A 7,062-nucleotide genomic window follows, 5' to 3' on the forward strand; every position below is an offset into this window, starting at 1 on the left:
CATATAAGTATACATTTTAATGGGTCCATCTCTTTTTGTTCTGGTACTTACAAACATCGGACCAAAGTTATAATACCATTTCATGCTCATGAAAGGTATAAAAACATACAAACAACAATACAAGCAATATTGGACAATAAGACGTAAATATGTACATAGGAAATCACAGCATTGTGTTGTTGTTCCTCGGAGGACTGTTTGGAAAACGAAACGACTGTTGATTGTCGAAGAGGGGGATGGAACACCTACGTTGAGGACTGTTGTTGTGAATTTAAATAACTTTTTTTATAAAAAAAATATATTTTAAACAAAAAATATTAGAACCCGATTTTTTAAAAATTGGTATCGTTGTAAAGGCGATTAAACCTCCTTTCTTCTGATATGTATATTTGTATACTTCGTATATGAAAATTTGAGAAAAAACACTTAAAATCAAAAAAATACCTTTTTGTTTATAAATAAAATATTTTAAACAAAGAAATTACAAACCGATTTTTAAAAATTGGTATCATTGTAAAGGATACCAGAAAACTTATACTTTCTTAAACCCAAAGATTTCTATTTATACACAAAAAAAATTTAATTAATAACATTTTTTCCCTCTATATAAACTCCTGCCCGCAAAGTGGAAGGCTGGCTACGCCCTTGTATACAAAACAATTAAAGTACTTACATAAACCGTACATCACACGTTCAGTTTGTTCTTTTAGAGTGCATACATGGTTCCATAATAATGATTGCAGTATCTTCATTTATGTATATTGTAACTATCAATATCTTATTAAGTGAAGTGTACAATTTTCTTTATCTAAAACTAATAAAGTTAGAAGGACGAAATTCGAGGATGTGGTAGTTAACATATTAGTCCTTGACATATATATTTTTCAAAAATAAATATCGGAAATGTCCAAGGATATTCAAGGATAAAGTTTTAAAAGGACATTTTCAATACTTATTCGTCCTGGTGCACCCAAAAATTAATTTTTTTTTCTATTCTACAGATTTTTTCCTTTTAATTGATACCCATATTTTTATTCTAGAATGCACCGAATAATTTGTTTATTCAATCATATTCTAGAAATTTCAAAGTCCTTTACAAAAAATCCTGACGTCAGAGAGAAAAACTAAAAACGCAGTTTTACTATATTTGGCCCCCAGTTTTGTGAATATATTGATTTTTTCGTGTGTAAAATTGACTGTCGCACGGTGTAATGATCTGCTAGAAAAGTAAAAAACAAAGCTAGTGTTTGTGTGTACATAATACACTACCTGTTTGAATATGAGCTATTATACATGGTATAAAAAGCGGGAAAATGTGATTTTGTATTTCGAAACTGTATGGTGGAAAGTGTGTTCTAATATCTATTTGATACACACAAAATGATCACGGCTGTACTTTTTGCTGATATATTACATACATATGTTCCATTTAGTTAAACAATATAAGAATATTGTAGTATGTACCACAAAAACGTATATTTTCTATAAAAAATCATAACTCAGAAAAAAAAATCTTCGCTATTAGAGATTTGGGTTGATTGTAGTTCAAAGTGTCTCTTTCCNAGCACCAATATTTTTTGACAGCAGTAAATTTTTGATAACCGCAGATTTATGCGGAATAAAATATTACAAATTGAAGTGAAATTAATATTTTAAGAAAACATCTACCATCGTTGATTGCAATTCATCAATTTAAGCTTTTATTTACCGAAAAATTACACACATCAACAATCTTTGCGATTGTCAAAATTTTGTAGGCATTTGTCAAATATATCACTAGCCTCATGAGCTACTTAAATTTTATTCACCTTATAGTTGTCAAAAATTTACTCGCTGCGAACTTTGTTACCGATTCACACTCGCTCTTAATGAAACATAATAGGGGTATTCTCCCAATCTTGCAAACCCATTGCACGTAGCACGGATTGCATGGATTGCATAACTTGCAAACACACGACAACAAAATACATGGGAAACAACATTTCCTACCGCTGCAAAATATGCAACGACGAAACCCATGTACACTTGCCCGCATATTTCTGCGTACAGTGCAAAAAAATTGGAAAGAACAACTTAAATCGCACATTTCTCATCTAATACAACACGTATCGAAATGAACTTTATTTCCTTAAAAATATATATATCTTAACTACTATTACATTTATAGATATTTTAAAGTACAAATAATAATTTTAATTCATTTTTCTTTTAAACCATATATATAAAGACATCCGCAAAAGTCTGCGTACAAACTGTATTTTACAACGATGTTGATGCCCGCTGATATCGTAGTAACTAGTAGGGTAACCGTTTCTCATTAGCACCTCTCTAAGACGTTTTGGCATCGACTCGACGAGTTTTTTTGTATCTTCTCCTGTAATTTTTGTCCATTCCTCCGATATTATGTCCTTTAGCATACTTTTTGAGGTTATGGTATGTTTCCGGATCCTGCGCTCGAGTAAGTCCCACAAATGTTCAATTGGGTTAAGGTCCGGGGATTGCGGAGGTGTTCGCAACTGATTCCTTACATTGTACAACAACCATAGCTTCACATTTTGCGCGGTGTGTTTTGGGTCGTTGTCTTGCTGGAACCAAAACTCCTCCCTTAGCCCTAATTGTTGCGCACTTTGTAGTAAATTATCTTTTAAAATCTGTATATAGCCCAATTGATCCATTATGGAGTCAATAAATGTAAGTTTCCCAACACCGTTAGCTGCCATTGAACCCCAAACCATTACTCCGCTCCCACCATGTTTTACAGTTGGTATCAAATTTTCTTTTTCATATGCTGTGCCCCTCTTTCTCCATACTAGCTTTTTTCCTTTTATGCCGAAAATGCAAAACCTGCTTTCATCGGAAAAAATAACCTTGTTCCAAAATTCTGGGGTCTTAGACACATGCTCATTTGCGAAATCCATGCGTTTTCGCCTATTCACTTCCGAAATGTGTGGCTTTTTGCGGGCTACTCGGCTATGATACCCAGCTTTTTTCAAAATTCTTCTGACTGTATCTTCGGAAACAATTTTAGAAAATCTGTCTTCTACCTCAAGCTTCAATTGGATTCTGACGCGCTAACTATGCGATTCGTTCTTTTTCTCGCTTCGTTAGTAAGGACGGGCGAACAGCACGGGGTCTTGGTAAGATGGAACCGGTTGAGACATAATTCGACACTACCCTCTGTATCGATGGGTGAGTTCTGCTTTTTTTGCTGTCTCTTGTTATTGTATTTGATACATAACTTCGCTGCTTGCTACCCATGCATGCTACCACTTTGCAATGAGGTGCTCTAGTGCTCGTCGAAATTTGGAATATTATTTTTGCATTTCGTGCAATCCGTGCTTCGTGCAAGACTTCGAGAATAACGCTAATATCAATAGTTAAGTACATAATTAACGCTTGTGTTTTATAAACTGGAAAGCTCAAATCGTAATTATAGCACTGAATGGAGTTTTCTTAAATGTAAGTTTAAAATAAAAAAAGTACATCGTAAGATTATATTTTTATGAAAAACGTAAATTTTGTGAATTTATCAAGCCAAATTCTAAATTTCCGAATATATTCAAGTCTTTATTTCAAAAAAAAAAACAAGGTTTGTATAGCTATACAGACCCCAATGCCTGCCAGCGCATCCGCCCAGACAGTCCATTAAGCACACCCAAGTTTGAGTGATCTACAAGTTACAAGCGTTTTCAGCATTTAACAGTTCGTTATCATGTACGGTGTAATATAACAAATTATACACTGAAATATGATAATCTGTACTAGTATCTATAATAATAGACAATAATTTGCAATGTTTTTCACTTTTGCAATTAGTTTTGGCCACTATTACACAGTCATGAATTGTGCCACTCTGCCATAGTACGGTTGTTGCTCCCTTTGATACCACAGTAATTTTGTATACAACTCTGAATCAACAAAATTCATGCTCCTACGTATATTTATTTTGTAATATAACTGCTAGAATTCAGAAATGTAATTTTAAAATGGTAACGAAAGTTAAGGTCGTAATAAAATTCCCTTTAAAGTTAAGATATTTAAAAACTATGTACGCATATACACATACTTCAGAACTTAAGGAAAGCATACAAATGAAATTGCATACGGGATAATATTAGAATTTAAGAATAATTAAGTAAAGAGAACGGTGTAATTTAATTTGTTTTAATATGAATAAATGAAAGACAAATAGTCCTTATTTTTTAAGTTGTAGGCATCATCATATGTGTGTGGTACGACTGTGTGGCCTTTTAAGTTTTACAAATAATAATTTTAAGCTAGAAAAATAAAACTGAATAATAATTATTACAATCAATAAAGTTAATCGAAAAAATAAAAATTAAGTAATAATAATTTCTTTTGAAAGAAAAATGAAACTCTAATTACACCGGTTTAAAGCACAAATATTTTATGGATGCAAGCTTCATTTAACTGGTGTGGAGTCCACTGATATATGTAGGTATATGTACATATATATTAAAAATCAGTATTGGAAATAGTACCCAAAAAGTAGTAAAAATAATCTCAATCTTTTCCCTCTTTTTTTACGACCCTCAAATGCATGGCCAGCGTTTCATAAGTCAAGATTTATCTTGAAAATTAAGATTTTTGGGCTGTTTTTATGAAAAATCTTCAAAAGAAGATGAAGATATTTGTGTATAATGTAATATTTATTAACTTATTGCAATGTTGTGTGTCCAGACCACCATTCATACTATAAACGTAGCAAACCTATTTATGGCAAATTCTAGATATCAACCTAGTCTAGATATCAACCTCGTTGTAGGCATCATATCAAAGAGATACAATTAGAAGACTCTAGATGTCGCCCGCGAGAAGAAGTTAAATATTGCGCCTAAATATATGCACTATTTACATATGCTACAACGAAAATGGACGATACGCCATTTCTTTAAATGAAATTAACTGCTGCTATATGTATGTATGTACTAGGAATGTTAATCCCGGGATCCCGGGATACCGGACTTTTTAAGGTCTCGAAAATCCCGGGATTCTTGGCAAGTAATCCCGGGATTTTCGGGATTTGTAATTTGCACTGATGGCAATAATAGAAGCTCCCTTTCTTGACCAGTATTGGCTGTATTTCGTTTTTTATTTAATAATAAATATTTTTTTATAAATGTCTAGCTCAGGGCCAGTTTTTCAGTGCTAGTTTAAACTGTGTTTAAACTAAGTTTAGTTAAACTCAGTTTAAATTTAAACTAAGTTTAAACTTCTGACCAGTTTTTCAGTGAGTTTAAGGCCGCCTTCAACTTTTGCCTTTTAGTAAGGCAACACTGTTTTTTTCTTTATCTAGATAACAAAACAGCTGTTATTTATTTACACGTTTTGCTCAAAATCGTTTGGTGAATTATTGGAATATTAGTTTACGTGAAATAAAATAAAAAATGTCTAGACGAAGCGGCAATTTCTCAAGAAGTGAAGTAAACTACTTGCTGGAACTTGTGGACGCAAAGGATGTGTGAAAAGCCAAAGGATGGAGCGACGTTGAAGCGGAATTCAACGCAAAGTTTGGGCATGTCTTCAGGAACGCAAAAGTCTTGAGGACCAAATACGAAAATTTAAAGAAGACGGCAAAAAAATTTTTCGCAGTTGAGAGGAGAGAGCTGTATATAGAACCGGGGATGGAACGACTGCTTCTCTACCAACTACTAGTATCTATGATGATGACGCCTTAGAAATAAATGGTAATACTCTAACATTTTTAGAAAACTTTTACAATACATACCTCCTATATTTTAGACGAAAATTGCATTGTGGAGACGCTCGAGGACGCCGAAGACTGGATTGTATTTCTCGAGACTTCAATGGATCAGGCGTCAGGTACTACTAAACTTTTCATGTATTTGTGAATTTATTTATGCGTAGATACATTCCTTTAACAGATAAAGCACAGGAAAGTTCGTGAAAAAAAGAGTTTGGGTGATTGCAACAACATTAGTGTTTAGTTTTGGTTTATTAATTTTTAGTCTTAATGTGATTTTTTTTTTTATTTTTTAAAATGTAAGGAAGCGAATGTAGTCATACGAAATGAATTTAAAGTCTGAGTAGTCTGTAAATAATTAAAGTAATACAAATGAATGTACCTTTTTTATAGTAATAAGAAAACTAATATTATGTGATAAATTTAGACCAATTCATATTTTATTACGTACGCTAAACCGTTATGTGAGCACTTAAAAAATAAAAGACAATATAAAATTTTTACATGAAAACTAACTGTCTCCATTTCTAAGCAAATCCTTAAAGTAATTGCTAACTAATGATGTTCTGGTTGAATTGTTTGGATTCGAAGTTTCTCGTTGCCTGTTCCTTGGAACTGAGAGAGCGAAATCTACTGCAGTGGAAGCATGAGGATCTAATAAAGGTAAATCGTTTTCATTATTTGTGCAGCAAATATTATGTAGAACAGCAGTAACAACAATTATGCTCTGGACTTTTTTGTGATTTAAACGAATTCCAAGTGACAGAATTGGAAAGCGCCTTTTCCAAATACCATGACTCCTTTCCACGGTACAACTCGTTCTTATTAAAGACTCATTGAATAAGTTTTCTTCTGGAGTTATCGGATTAGACAAAGGTGTTATCAAAAACTTTTTATTTGGATAAACACTATATGCAACAATTAAACTGTCCTGAATTCACCGTTTCCGAAACGAGAATAAATCCTGGAATTTCTTAATATATTTGAGTCGTGAGCAGATCCGGACCAGCGAGCAACAATGTTTGTTATCGGTAAGTTTGCATCACACATTGTTTGGACGTTAATGGAGAAAAATCCTTTTCTATTTCGATAAAGCTCTGGATTATTGTCACCTATGGAATATGTCAATATATAATAGTATTTTGTGAGTTCGTCTACTAGACAATAAACAAAAGCAGGTACCTGGTGAGATTATCTTCACGTCCGTACAATCCAAAGCACCTATTACTGTGGGAAACTTAGCAATACTGTAAAATCCTGTATAAGTTTCATATTTTTGGCTGTCATCTTTTGGAAATATTATGAACCGTTCTCTTAGAAAGGCTATATGGCGTAAC

At 32.9% G+C, this 7,062-nt stretch overlaps 1 pseudogene; it reads left to right on the plus strand.

The window, feature by feature from the left end:
• Window positions 1-5,330: 5,330 nt before the first annotated feature.
• LOC108362636 (uncharacterized) lies at window positions 5,331-6,122 on the plus strand (annotated as a pseudogene).
• Window positions 6,123-7,062: the final 940 nt, after the last annotated feature.

This window comes from Rhagoletis zephyria, unplaced genomic scaffold, assembly GCF_001687245.7.
Source record: "Rhagoletis zephyria isolate East Lansing unplaced genomic scaffold, Rhagoletis_zephyria_1.1 Rzeph_scaffold_01059, whole genome shotgun sequence".
Classification (NCBI taxonomy): domain Eukaryota; kingdom Metazoa; phylum Arthropoda; class Insecta; order Diptera; family Tephritidae; genus Rhagoletis; species Rhagoletis zephyria.